Source organism: Mus musculus, chromosome 11 (assembly GCF_000001635.26).
Source record: "Mus musculus strain C57BL/6J chromosome 11, GRCm38.p6 C57BL/6J".
In the NCBI taxonomy this organism is placed as follows: Eukaryota; Metazoa; Chordata; class Mammalia; order Rodentia; family Muridae; genus Mus; species Mus musculus.
The window spans coordinates 67,311,688-67,326,369 of record NC_000077.6 but is presented as its reverse complement, the minus strand read 5'-3'; positions in this window follow the sequence as shown (position 1 = coordinate 67,326,369).

Genomic DNA, 14,682 nt, shown 5'->3' with positions numbered 1-14,682 from the left:
AGTTCTGGACTTACAGAGAGAATAATACTGGGCCTAGAACAACTGCTTACAAAACCCACTTGGGAATAGTAGTACCAGATTGAGATAGTGTTTAATCAACACTTGTCTCAGAACACACTGCACACTGTGTGGGTAACCCCTCCAGCCCCTCTGTCATGCTTTCTAGCAGTCATCTCAGTTTCTTGGCCTTTCTCTTTATGTGTGTATTTTCTCTGCTTACAAGCTAGAAAACTCATTTTAAAGTCCCTGCAGCGGTGACCTTGTTCAGCCACTTGTCTGGGCTCCTGCCTCATCCTATTTAAAATGAAGACACAATTCCTGCCTACCACATCCAAGTGTGGACCATGGACCTGTGACTCCCCTTCCTCCTGTCTGCTCTCTTCCCTCTTTGCATTTTTCCCTCATCTTCTCCTTGTGTTTCCCCAACACATCAACCTTCCTTTCCTTTCTCTCCTCGTTTTCTTTCTGCCCATTCTCCTGTAACTGAAATAAAATATAATTAAAATAAAACGGAATTAAAGCTCACACACACAGTATCCATACTCATCTTCATGTATTCTCTTAAACAGCTAATATTTGAATATCTCTCAAACTCTATGTTTAAAAGCAAGGACAAGCCCATTCTAGTTCTCTCTCCCCATCTGGCCTTTTGGGAACTGCTGTCCATTAGTCGCTGTTAAAATATCTTTTCTGCCATGCTGCAGATGACACCTTCTATGGGGAGACAGATTTCCTTAGCTCTGGGCCTTATTCTGATGGCTTCATTTCAGTTTTATTTTGGCCAGTGGCTCCTGTAAGTGAGCTATGGATCGTGCTTAAGATTTAATGGAAAAAAAACACCCTGGGATTTAATATAGTGTCCTCAAAGAGGGCTGCCAGCCATCACACTGCTTTAAAATGTCTTGGTTATTTCCTAGAGAATGAAAAGAATCATCTTTTTTCCCTTCCATCTCCCTGAAGGGGGTCGCCCTGGTTCTGGCTTAAGGGGGTCGCAGTTCTCTGGCTTAGCAGGCGTTGGACCCCTACGCATTCTTTAAATGAAAATGCAAGGCAGTGGCACTTCCAGTGTGTACCCGATGAGAAATTAGAATTGAGAAAAAGCACGAATTCTTTAAAAGTTACTATCAAATTCCTCATAAGTAACACAGTTTTGAAACATAACTTTTGAAGACTAAGAAATTGCAGAGAACAGCACTCTGGTTTTTGCAATCTCTTCAACGTCTGCTTAATTGCCATGTCTACTGTCAGATTGGTTAAAGCAAATCTATCTATCTATCTCTCTATATATCTATATCTAAAAATGAAGATTGTCTCTTTATACAGTAGTATAATTTAGAGAAGGAAAGAAACAATAAGTGATTGGGCTCATCAAACCATCTTTTAATTATCTATTCAAATAATGTAGCTTATCATGCTTAGATACTTACTGCTTTAAACTTGACAAAATGTAGAGTCTCAAAGGCTACTTGCAATGTGGAACCTGAAAACATCAATATTTTTATTTGATTACATTATAACACATTTGTCTAGCTTGCACTTTAATTTAATTTTACTTTGTTTTGAATCAGAGTAGCCCAGGCTAGTATCATGCCTGTGTGGCAAGTGCATTACCACCGAGCAATCTCTCTAGCCCTTGAATTTTTATTTAATTGATTTTATAGGTCTTCTATGTTTGTTGCCTAGGTGGTAATATATGAAAAGACCCTGTAGATGGGAAAGCTGTACAATACATGATGGTTGTCTTATATTTAGTCTTTCTAGAAAAATTAGATTTTTTTCTTTTCTAGAGAATTCTAGAGGCCCCAGGGTCTCAAATCATTACTAGTTTTCAGATAAAGATTCTTTTCCTCACCTTCTGCCTACCTCAAGTACACTGTCTGCTTATTGTATTACCTGGGTTAAAAAAGAGTTGTCTCAGCAAAATTCTTCTGTAGTTGTAATTCAACTTAGCTGTATGCCTTCACATATAACTTTCCCCATTCCAGAGGGCTCTGACAGACCAAAGGCACTTGTTGCTTTAACCTAAAGTCTGTCTATAACTCTAGAAGGATCGATCACCATCCTAGCGCTTGATAAAAGGCAGGCACATCCAGGTCCTTCTCTAAGACTCCTCCGCTTCTGTCCCTGGCTATTCTGTGTTCTTTGAGACTTTAATGTTCCTGTGTTAAGTGACCCCTGTTGTATCTTCATCCACTTCTTCCACAGAGTACTGTATCTCCTTTACTGTCACTGTACCCAAGTGCAACCCTGTTAATCTCACCATGTGTCATATCCAAGCCACATGTCCTTCTCCTCCTCCTCTAGAACGCTCTCACCTCTCTTGACCTAGGTGTAATGGCTGAGGCTGTGACTCTTCCTTGGCAACCGTGTCTCTCTGCTGACTCACTGTTTTCTGTCCAGCAAAGCCCCTCAATTCTTTCCGGGCATGCTGTTGCTAAGTCAATTCTTCTCCCCATATTTATGTATCCGAGGGCTGAGCCCCCAGTGTGAAAACATTCGTTCTTGGCTGATGAACTTCACCTCCTCAGATCGGACCAAATTCTCTCTGTACATGACTCACAGTGGCCCCTGAGCTTTCCTCTCTCTGGGTGCCTTAGTTAGCCTTTTTCTGTTCTGCCGGCATGACCAGCTCCCACACTGCATAGCTGTAAGCTTTCAGCCACCAGCTCTGTTTCTGTCTCCAAGGATCTTCTAATTGAGATGTTTGCCCTCTCACCTGATCTCCATCCCCATCCCCGACTTCTCCTGTTTGCTTTGGCTGTACCCTGTCATTGCCCTTGACTTATCCCTCTCCCAAAGGTTTCCCAGCCAGTTTCTTGTCATCTGTGAAGCTGTCATGACTCACTGACCCTTAGTTTATTTGTTCCTAATGCATCTAGAATTATCTCTAAAACGCAAAGTTTGGGATGAGAGAGGTTGCGTTGGCTTGGATGATCTCTCCCTGTTATTTCCTTATTGTTTGTGACAGAGGCATAGCCTCATGGATTTAAGGGTTCAGACTGTGCCCAAGGGTCAGCCACAACTCACCAGGCATGTACAAGTGAGTCTAGGGTGTCGTGTTCTGAGCAGATGAAGTATATGGACCTAGAACTTGTACACTGAAGCTCTGTACTGCATCCAGTGCTTTTCTGAGTATAGTGCAAACATGGGAGGTTCGTCCTTCAGTCAAGATTGTGATTTTGTAATGTTACTTTCAAAATTACTTCAGGGATCTGCCTCAGCTCAGTGATTTCAGCTTCTCGCATGAATGGGAAGGTTAAACATGTGTAAAAGGCTGTTTGCTAAATTCAGTGACCGCCATTATGATCAAACTGAAAGTAAAACTTACCTTCTTTGTTCTCAGCGTGACTCTCAGTGTCCTTCGGGAACGGGGTGTCCTCTTAGGGCTGATTCGATAGAGCAAAGGCAAGCAAGCAAAAAATAAATAAATAAAACAAATAAAAAATAATTATATATATATAATATTATATAATATATATATTTATATATCCAAGTCTGTATTTTGTTTAGTCTGAGTTGTGCCTGTCTTAGCAGTCATTTGTGCAACTTTCAAGTCTCCTGGAGAACGTGGAGACGGGACATCTGAAAAGTCACCTAAGGCCAGAGAATCCTGACCCCAACTGGGTCTTTATGAAACATGTTACCATCTCAAGGAGTTCTTTGCAAAAAGTTAAACATCAAACTTGATTCCAGCCTTCCCAGCTACTACACACTCCGTTAATGGTAGGGAAGATGTCGTGAGATGCCTTGTGGCAGAAGCTGTCAAGGTTTGAGGCACTGATTGCTTCCTTTACTTTCAAGTCTTAATAAGCCTCAGGTATATCCTCAAGTTCACAGAGATAGCTCGGAAGCATTGACTTATATGCTGAGTCCTTAGCTCAGGAGAAGAGAGACTTGGAGGCAAAGCTGGTTCTGCTAAGCAGCTACTGAAAATTCTTTGGATTCTTCACTCCTTTCTATAAAATGATATAAATGTACCAGAAAAGTTTCAAGATTCCTCTCAGCCCTGAGTCCAAAACAGGGAGTTCTCAGGTAGAGATGATAGCATGAAATCAAAGTACTGTAAAGGCTCCAAAAGCTGGAGTCCTCATGACAGCTGCTATTGTACTGGAGACTAGACCCAATGTAAAATCCACACGGTTCTCCACGCAAGACCAATGTAGAACACCAATACGAGGCTAGGATGCATTTCAGTATGAATAAAAAGTCAAACAGTCCTGTGGAAATTTTTCCCTTTCAATCAGAAGTTTAAATAAAACCTTTAAATTGTTTAAGGTAATCACAAAAGTTACCATACATTGACATGTTATTAATCTGTTAATTGATCAACGTAGCATCTACCTAGAAAATGGGTTTCATTCTGCAGGTGAATTTTCTTTTGGTCTCCCAACTCTCCGTGTTTTTATTTCTTTTCCCCTTTTAAAATATTCCTGAGGTGCAAGGACTTTGGCCATGTCGCCTGATCTCATCAGAAAGGGCGACTACATTGCCCTTGGCTGGTCACCCAACCAGGTTAATTCTCACTCTCTGGGGGAGAGAAAGTGGGCACTTGTGAGTGCTTACCTTAGATGCTGCGGTCGGAGCAATTTCAGGAGTGTGGCCCCCAGCTCTCTTTATACTCCCAAATCTGCCAGCCCAGCACTCTCACTTGGCTCGATTTGGGGGATCACCATTTACTCATTAGATGTAAATGCGTCGTAGTCCTGATCTCTTACTCTTGTTGAATGACTTGGATAAATGACCAGCGGAGGCTTTATAATGCCAAGTCAGCTGCATAGGGATTTTGACGTTGGACACAGATCTTTGAGACTTAGAGAGTTGTAGGGGCTGAGTGGAACTGGGGCAGAGTGTGCTAAGAAGGTCAGGGAAGGGCAGAAAGCTTCTCCAGGTCATTTATTACACAATAGATTGATGATCAATCGCATGGGTAGCAACCACACCTTGCTTCTCTCACCTGATATGAGGTGACGATCATAAGCAGTCCTCATCTTCTCATGTATAGATTTAAGTTTGCCTCCTTTATCTCTGTTTTAGTTTTTTAAAGTCTCCTATAGATTGAGAAATAGATTAAAAAGCTCACATTAAAACAGGAATAAGTGGGTTTTGAGTGATGTAGATTCTGATGAAAATATATGATAATTTCTATTGTCACTTGAGAATGTTTTGGAGGGCATCAATGAAACATAAGTGATTCTGAGAATGTGTAGAAGTTAGCATCATTCACAGCAGTACAGTGTGGTTACTACCAGTGTTTACTGAATGCATGGAAGGTTCGTGATAGCACCTCCAGTTGCTTAGGTAAGCCACTTCCAGAGGTCAGAGTTACGGGGTAGGTTACATTCTAAAACGTGCTTGTGAGCAGAGGAGGACTAGGAGGGAAGAGTACCGGCACATAACATTCTCCACAGAAGATCTGACAGAATGAGGCAGATGGAATTGGAAGAGGGTTCCATGGGCAAACAACTTATATGTGGCAAACTCCACCCACTCCTGTCAGAGAGCCACACGGTCTAGTCCACTAAGGATCCTAGAAGGCTTTCAGTTAAGAAATACCAACAACCTTGAGTTTTATTTTGGCTTCCTGGGCCTTGTGTATACTAGGCAAACACTCTACTGATAACTATAAGACCAGCCCTAAGTAACTTTATGAGGGACTTGGCATTTCTTGCAGTGACTTAATGTTGAAGCAGCATCTTATTTGTGCCCTGTTTTATGAAACAAGAGAAGACAGATGAGGGATGCATCTTGCATCAAAATACTGACCCAGCAGCAAACAGTAGAGAACCAACTGACCTTCTCAGCTGCCTTTCCTCAAGCTACTGTTTTCTGAATGTAGCAGATGCTTAGTGAACTTTCTCGTGAGTAAATAAACCAAGGTGATTGATAAGACAATCCACACTGTAGGAGACCTGAAGTGATAAGGCAGAAAAAGAAAGAGGTTAGATCGTCAGCTTCATTCATTAATAGTTATTAAGGACCTACCACATTCCAGGCTTTATCCACTCTGGCTCTTCAGAACTTCATAACTGTTCTAATAGGTATGTGCTTGTGTCATTTCTATTTTGGAGTAAAGGAAACTTAGTCTCTGAGAGCAGAAGTAGCTTCTCCAAGGCCATACAACTAGTAAGTAACAGGAATGGTATTCGAATCCTCTCTAGATCTAGAATAGAACCTATGCTTCTCAACTCTCCATGTGGAAGCAAGACACTGCAAAATGCACATTGTCATAGGGTTCTGTTCTGGGACTGGAAAGAGGGATGTGAGATAGGGCCAACTGTCCTAAATACTTGACAGTGGAAATGGGAACAGGGTACACAGTCATAGACACGGTAAGTCATTCTCCAAAGAGTAAAAACCCAGTGAGCAAGATGTAGAGTGGGTCAGATTCATTTGTAAACATCTGGGAACCATGAAGTATCTCATATACATATATTATAAATACATTAAATATTATCATAATTCTTATTAAAGGGGCTGAAGAAGTGACTCAGTCAGTAAAGTGCTTAGTGTGCAAGCATGAGGACCTATGGTTAATCTCCAGCACACATGTAAGAAAATGGGGAGGAGGCTCTGGGCACAGTGCACACACTTATTATCCTAGTGCTGGGAAGGCAGAGACAAAGGACAGCCTGGCTGAATCGGCAAGTGCCAGGTTCAACGAAAGACTCTGGCTCAAACAACAACAGCAGAGCAACCAACACAATTCAGAGAGCAATTGATTGAGGGACCTGATATCAACCCATGGCTTTATACAGACACAGACACAGACACAGACACAGACACAGACACAGACACACACAGAGACACACAGAGACACAGACACAGACAGACACACACACACAAGTGTAATTGGAGTGGGCTGGTGACTGTGGATAGATAATGATCTTTTTGCAGCTAGTATAAAATGTCTTTCTTGTTATGTTTAGCTCTCCTGAGAGAGTTAAACTGTTTATATTCTTATTAACTTCTCTTTTCAATTGGGAACAATGAGGCCTAAGTGGGGGAGGGGTAGTAATTGTTCATAGACAGTGGTGATCCAGAGTTCCTCATCCCAAAATGATACTTTCATTTTGTCCTCTATCTTAACCTCCCAAGGAGGTAGATGCTATTACCCTCTCAATGTCATGGGTTACACTCAGGTCTTCATGCATTCTGGACAAGTGCTCTATCATTAAGCCACACCCCAGTCCAAAGGAGGTAGACTTTGACACAGGTTAGAAGAAGAGGGTGAGGTTAGGCTATGGGATATATTTTAGCAGGTCAACCAGGTGAGGCTGGATGAAGGTCAGGATAGAGTTAATGGGCTTTGGATTCAGGGGAGAGCTGGACATAAAGGCTATGCTGGTTTACAGTGTGCTTCTAATGCCTAGCAATGGAGCAATGGCATTGTTACAAGATAATAGAAGGGAATGAATATGTAGATGTATGTGTATACATATGTATGTGTATATATGAACTAGAGATGGATTATAATGGTAAAAAAAGAACCTGTCAGTGATCAATTCCCCAAGGAATTCAGATCTATGTTAAACATTTCCAGATCAGTAGGGTGGCCTTTATAGTCTTTGTGGCCTTAGTGGTCTTGAGTCCAGCTGCAGATTCAAAGAGAAGAGCACTGTGTGTCATCATAGGTTGTGGTTGCCATGGCATTCCACTTAGATATAATAAGAAAAGAGAACTAGTTCCCCACAGGCATTCATGCAATGAATGAATTATGTTTGGGAATAATTAAGATCCTTATGAGCTTTAGGCTAATGTTTTGAAGTCTTACCTTCATTCTGACATTATATTAAAATCTTTGTCATCCACTTGCACTGGATATACAAAAATAATGCTGTAAAATGAAGGGGTCCTTGATCAAGAGGTTTAAAATGAAAGAAAGAAAGAAAAAAAAACCAGAGGGCTACCTTGAAGGTGCCACTCACAGGACTTTGATAACTGCAGGATTGGAGGCAGAAGGAAGAATCACGGGATGTTGCTTTTCATCCAGCCCCCGTATCAGCTTATTAATCTAGGTCCTCCGAAATGAGCCTAAAGGAGAAATTGTAGGCAGAAAAAAAATGAGTTTAGATTGAAAACATAGCTGGCGGTGGACACTGGGTCATATATTTATCAAGGCTGGAATGCGTAGTCTGTTTTAGGCAGTATCATTAACATGGCGATGGTAGCTGAAGCTATTATGGAAGATGTATGGCAAGACTGTGTTGAAGATGTGGGAAGAAGAAATAAAATAAAACAGAGGAGAAAAAGTGATATAAATAAAGGTCATTCTAAGCTAGGCGTAGTGGCACACTCCTCTAATCCCAGCACTCAGGAGGCAGAGGCAGGCAGAATTTTTAGTTCGAGGCCAGCCTGGTCTACAAAGTGAGTTCCAGGACAGCCAGGGCTATTCAGAGAAACTCTGTCTCGAAAAACCAAAAAAAATTTTTTAATTAAAAAATAAAATAAAATAATAAAGGTCATTCTACAAGGAAGCAAATACCAAAATGAAAAGTCATAACCCTTTGTTGGAGTCAGAAGACCCGAGTGGGTCTTCATCTGCTATGGTTTGTGCCTTAAAGGTTCATGTGTTGGAAGCATGGTCCTCAGTGTAACAGTAATGAAAGGAGGTGGGGTCTTTAAGACGTGAGTCTACTGGGTGGTAATTGGGTCATGACTGCCTTTGTGAAGGGATTAATTTGGTCTATGAGAGTGAGTTAGGTCTCACAGGAGTGTATTAGCTCATAGGGGTATTTCCATCCTTCCTTATCTTTCTTACTGCATCCTGCCTTTCCTCTTCCCTTCCATCATTGTACTAGAATTTGATTACTATATAAAAACCTATACATATTTAATGTCTACCATCAAATAGATGAGTTGGGCCTATAGATGCAGCTACTATCCTACTGTACAATTCAGGTGATCCATCACCTTCAAAACTCTCATTGGGTCAGAAGTCTCCTCTTTATTCTACTACTATGATCTGTAGTTTACAGCTTTGAAGCATGCTGTTCTTCTCTCTCATATCTGAGAGGAGCTCTGGCAATGAATATTTTCTCTAGTCTACTTACAAACTCTTCTCTCTTTGTATGGTATAGGTAACTTTATTATTGGAGACAACACAGAAGTCAGGGGTGGTAACATATTCAAGAGAGAGTATATGAAAATGACTATTCAAAGATCTGAAAAAGAGAAGTTCAGAAATGGGGCATTGTATGGGTGAGGGTGATCTGACAGGGATATCAGCAGGATGCTGGGGGTGTAGGCTTAGAGCAGGGATTGAGGCAAGAACAGGTGTTGAGGAGAAAGACTTTTCCCTGATTTTCCTAGGAGAGTCTGAGCACCAATCACAGTGGAAGATGGAGCTGGGGAAAACTGTAAATTCAGATAGTGCAGTGGAAGGACAGGAGACTTGTAGCAAGGCCAGATGGAGGAGACTAGAGAAAAAGCATGGTCAAGGTCAGCCCTTCTATGGGTACTTGAGAAGAAAGGGCAATTAATTGTGCTGATAGTGGGATCATGCCTCACTCCTCATGACTTGGGCTATCTAAGAGCTAATGTGACAGATGACATTTCAAAGAGGACAGGCACAGAAGTTTCTGGATGAATGTCCTAAGACAGGTACATTAGTGAACAACACTAATTCATATTTGAATTGCCTGATTGAATTGAATATCAATATTGGATGGTAAAGGGAGTCTGGCAAATTTTCTAGTCTGTCTCTCACCTTACAGAATCAGAAATTGAGGTGCTGAATAGGCTCTGTCAGTTTAAGATAGTCCCTCCAGCCACACTAGGATGACTTTTAAATAAACTCTATCTGAAACTGCTGGTTCCAACACTTTAATACAGAAAATTTAAAGCTGTTTACACTGCTCAGTAGAGACCCAACAACACAATAAGAGCATACACTCATTCCATCATTCAGTCTTTCAACATCTATTAAGGACCTATTATAGGATTGGGAATTTTCATATGCAGGGCTCTGTCCACATAGAAATGACTGTAGCAATGTATATGAGGGGGTAGCATACAAACTGACATGTGCCATCACTTGGTGATAAATACTCTTGGGAGGAGAAAGAAGGAGGAGGAAACAGTGGCTGTGTGCTGTTTAAACAGATTGATCAGGGAAAACCTCTGAAGAGGTACTATTGGAGCATACCCCTGGTGACATGACTGTTAAGTGGGGGGTGGAGGTAAGTATTCCAGGCTGAAGAAGCAAGAGGGAAGGCTAGGGGAGCCAATGTGCTACACAGGACCAGAAGGAAGGCTAGTGGGACCGAGCGAGCCAGCCAGTGATGGGGAGGGAGAGCAGAGGACAAATGGCTATAACCTTGTAAATGAAGATTAGAACTCTGAACAAATTAATTAATCACTTAATTATCTTTTTGTGCTGCTAGGGACCAAATGGGTTCTGCATGTGCTAGGCACACATTCTGCTACTGATTGAGACTACTAGTTGCAGGACTTGGTTTTAAGTGTCAGTTATTATTATAAAGCCACTTTTATTTTTCTTGAGAATTGGTTCTAGTACCGGCTCTCCTTTTATTTATCTATTTTATGGAACCCTTAGAGTTGTATATATTTATGGTGTATAGCTTGATGTTTTGATACATGTATGTCATGTATCAATGTATCATTGAATCTGGATATTAGAGAAACCAGGGCAGTCGGCATATTCATCACCACAAGCATTTATTATTTATTTATGATGAGGCCATTTGAAATCTTCTAGCTATTTTGAAATATGCACTGTCATATAGTTAACTACGGTCTGTTGTGAAATAAAACATCAGAATTTATTTCTTCTGTTATAACTTTGCACCTGTTAACTTTCCCGCACTTCTCTCCTCTTCCATCTGCCCTTATCTTTCAACTCTTCCTCTTTTCTCTCATTCCCTCCTTTGTCATCACTTCTGCTCAAGGTCTGGTAATCTTTAGTCGTTCCACTTTGAAGACACTGCTCATCTCTCTACTTCTGTGAGCATTAACACTTTTTGGTGTGTGTGTGTGTGTGTTTGTGTATGTGTTCGAGTACGCCCTTGTACGCTGAGGTCCAGTCAGACTTTGTACATCCAAGGAAAGGGTTGAGCCACACCCAAGTCTTAAAAAATGCCATCTGGGACCAAGATCTTGTGGTTGTGTTTATATTATGCTCAACATTGCTCCATTTTTCATACAAAAAGACTATATTGAATGTTTCTGTTTTTCAGCAAATGAGTAGAAACACTTCTGGGAGTTGGGTATCAAACGTTGTTCTTTGAAATCCCCAGGATTTAATTGGCCCATGTCAGGTCTCAAAATGCCTGGAAAGGTGGGAACGGTGCTTGAATGAGCCACCCAACACTCCAGAGAGAAACCTATATCTCAGTGCCCAAAGGTGGCAGAAGTCACTGCATCAGAATCCCAGAACAGAGGGAAGGGGTCCGACTGAGGGAAGAAAGGACTGAAAGTGACTTCGTTTGCATCACTGAACATCCGGAAGAGGTCAGAGGAAGGGAAGAAAGGGCCGGAAGTGATACCTGTAGGGGGTGGGACCAGCCTTACCAGCGCGTGAGATCAACAGGTGTGCACCAGGGCAGATTCCATCAATTGAACTGAGCGGTTTCAGACTGAGTGTTTGTGAAATTTGGTGTGGACAGAGAATCTGAGGACAGGGCAGATGACCTGACTGGCCAGAAGGAATATTTTGGAAATTCTGGTCTCGTGTTTTGCTTTCAGATGAGTTTTCCCTGTGTTGCCCAGGCTTTGTTCAAGCCATCCTTTTGCCCCAGCCTCCTAAATTCTGAAATTACACCCATGCCATTCAGCAGAGCTTGGAAATTGTTGCCAGATTCCTAATGTGAAGTTTCTTAGTCATCTTAGTTGCTCACGTAGATAAATATCTCTAACGTCGCAATGAGTTAGAGCTGGGTACTGAAATTCGTGAGTTATTTGCATGGTTGGTAGTGGTGAAGAACCTCCATAGAAATCCCTGCTTAGTATACTGCCGTCCCTATCCATGCTGTGAGTAGAATTTCTCATAATTTGAACCTCCACACTGCTCCGAGTTCCCAAGAGTGCCCCAAGGCACGAGCCATAGCCTCTGTGACAACCTTGAGAAAATAGTTTGCCCTGTGTGCGTGTGAAGGTCAGCTTTGGGGAATCTAAGATAAGCCCTGTTTTGGGTGCGATTCCTGAGGCGGGGTGTTTTTCTCCTTTCTCACGAACCAGAGGCCTTCGGTTTTCCTCGTGGCCTCAGGAAGCTGCATCTCTGGGACTTTAGCAGCCAGGAGAAAGGAATCGAGTTGGTAAATTCCACCCTTAAGCAGGGCTTAAGGATCTGCCCGGGGACTGATTCTTCAGCTTCCCGCTTAGGAAAAAGTGACCGATAAATCTGTAGTGAGGGTGCCTGGGGACAATGATACTGGTAACATTTGCCCACAGCTCTACCTTAGCCAGGAATCAGAATGTAAGTTCTACCGCGACAGCTGCTGGGTCTTAGCTCTGGAATGTTGATCCCCACTGAAAAGCTCCCATGAAAGGCAACAGCTTTTAGCAGCTGTGCTAATGGTCTCATCCATCAAATGGCTCTCCCTCTCCTCTCAGACTTCTGTTGTCAGCTATGCCCCTTTCTTTGATGAGAAGTGGATATAAAATCTTAAGAGGCAGGTTATTTTTATTTATTTTAATAATATGAGCCTTGGGGGGGAAAATTCCAAAGTAATACACGCTTGGAAAAGTAGGATCAAGCATGCTGAAGGAAAATTTTATTAATTTATTTTTATTAGGTTGGGAAGTTAGCTCAGTAAACTGCTTGCTGTATGAGCCGGAGGACCTGAGTCCTCTTGTTCCCCAAATCCATGTGAAAAATCTGGGTGACCTGGCACCTGCTTTTACTTCCAGTTCTGGGGTGGTAGAAAAAATAGGATCCCCTGGGCATCCTCTCTAATAGTCGTGGAGCTCCAAGCCAGGGAGAGATGCTTTCTGCAGAAATAAGACAGATGGCTCCCCATGCTCACTTTTCCCACACAGAAATGTATTAATTAAGAAATAAAGATTTTAATTTAAAAATTGACGAGAGTATGCGTTTAGTCAAGAACAGTGCATTTTGAAGTCTATGCATATATATCTTATATGTGCATTCGTTAGGGTTATTGTCATGGTTATGGAACACCATAACCAAAGCAACTAGGAGAGGAAAGGGTATCAGCACTGTGGAACCCAGAAGGAACGCTAACAAAGGGTTCATTTGGCTTCCGTATCTTGAGTCATAGTCTGGGGAAACCAAGGCAGGAACTCAAACTGGCAGGAACTTGAAGGCAGGAGCTGATACAGAGGCGATGGAGGGGTGCTGCTTCCTAGCTTGCTTGGCTCTAATTCTGTATCTTTTGACTAAAAGTTGCCCAGAAGTCTCCTAAACTGTTAGTGGTCCTCACTTTGGTTTCAATTCTGTTACGGCTTCTCCTCATGTTTGCCTGCACCCTAAACACTAACATTAGGATATGGATCTGCAAACATGGTTGTATATTTTGCTTTTTGGCATGCTTTGAACCTGCCTTGTAATCATAGGTGTCTCACAAACATATGATAGTCATACTTTGAAGAGTTTAATTTACATTAGTGTGAAAGCAATAGTTTAAAATGAGCATTGACCTTTGATCTTGTCCTGGACGGCTGGGAGGAACACTGCTCACTCATGACCCCTGAACATCCAGAAATCTCAATGGGAAATCCTCAGTACTCTGAAGTTCTCCATTAGGCTAGGTTTCACTTAGCAATATTTCTAGCTGGAAATAGGGTTTCCTGAGACACAGTCTAATTGTAAGCTGGGGGAAATCTGCATAGTATGATCTATAGTTGCTAAGGCACATGCATGTACATAAAGGAGATGTCCATACTAAAAACTACAGGATGCTAATGAGGAAAGCAGAGCTCTAAATAGAGATGTGGACAGTGGTCATGAGTTGGGAGATGGGACGCAGTTGATGGGTTTGTTACAATTCCTACCAAAAATTCTCTTGCTTTTACCTTCAGTGGATGTTACTCTGTTAAGAATTTTCCCAAGGTGGTATATAATTGTAGCATTTCCCTAATGAAGCATTCATTTATTTTTACTTATCAATTTATTTTTTCAACTCACTATATTGTCATAAATTCCTAAATAAAAACATCACACAGCTAACTTAATAGAGGCACTCAAACAAACACTGGCCCAGTCCCAAGCGTGTACATCTCAGTGAAAGTCTGTGTGGTTCCGATAGCCGTTCTGAAGAGACAGAGTGAGGAGACAGAATGAGGGTTCTACCCCTTCACTATCAGTTATAGTTTTTGTGGTCTTATCTGCCCACAAAAAAAAAATAGAAAAAACTATGACATCGATGAAACTAGAAGACCAATTAACATTATATTTTCTTTCAAAACTCATGGACATTTTTTCCTTTCTCAACTCTTAATATTACCCTTTCTTGGGGTGGGGGTAACTTGTTTTATTTTTAATTTGCCACCCATGCTTGTCAGCACTCAGAGGACAACTTGCAGGAATCTGTTCTCTCCTTCCATCATGTGGATCTGGGGAATTGAGCATAGGTCTTCAGGGTTACCAGTGAGTACCTTCATTCTAAGGCACTATCTTGCTGGTCCCCAAACCTTACACTTTCTGTAACTAGAAACTTCTACAACTGAAACCATCATCTCCACTAAGACAATGGGCATGTTATG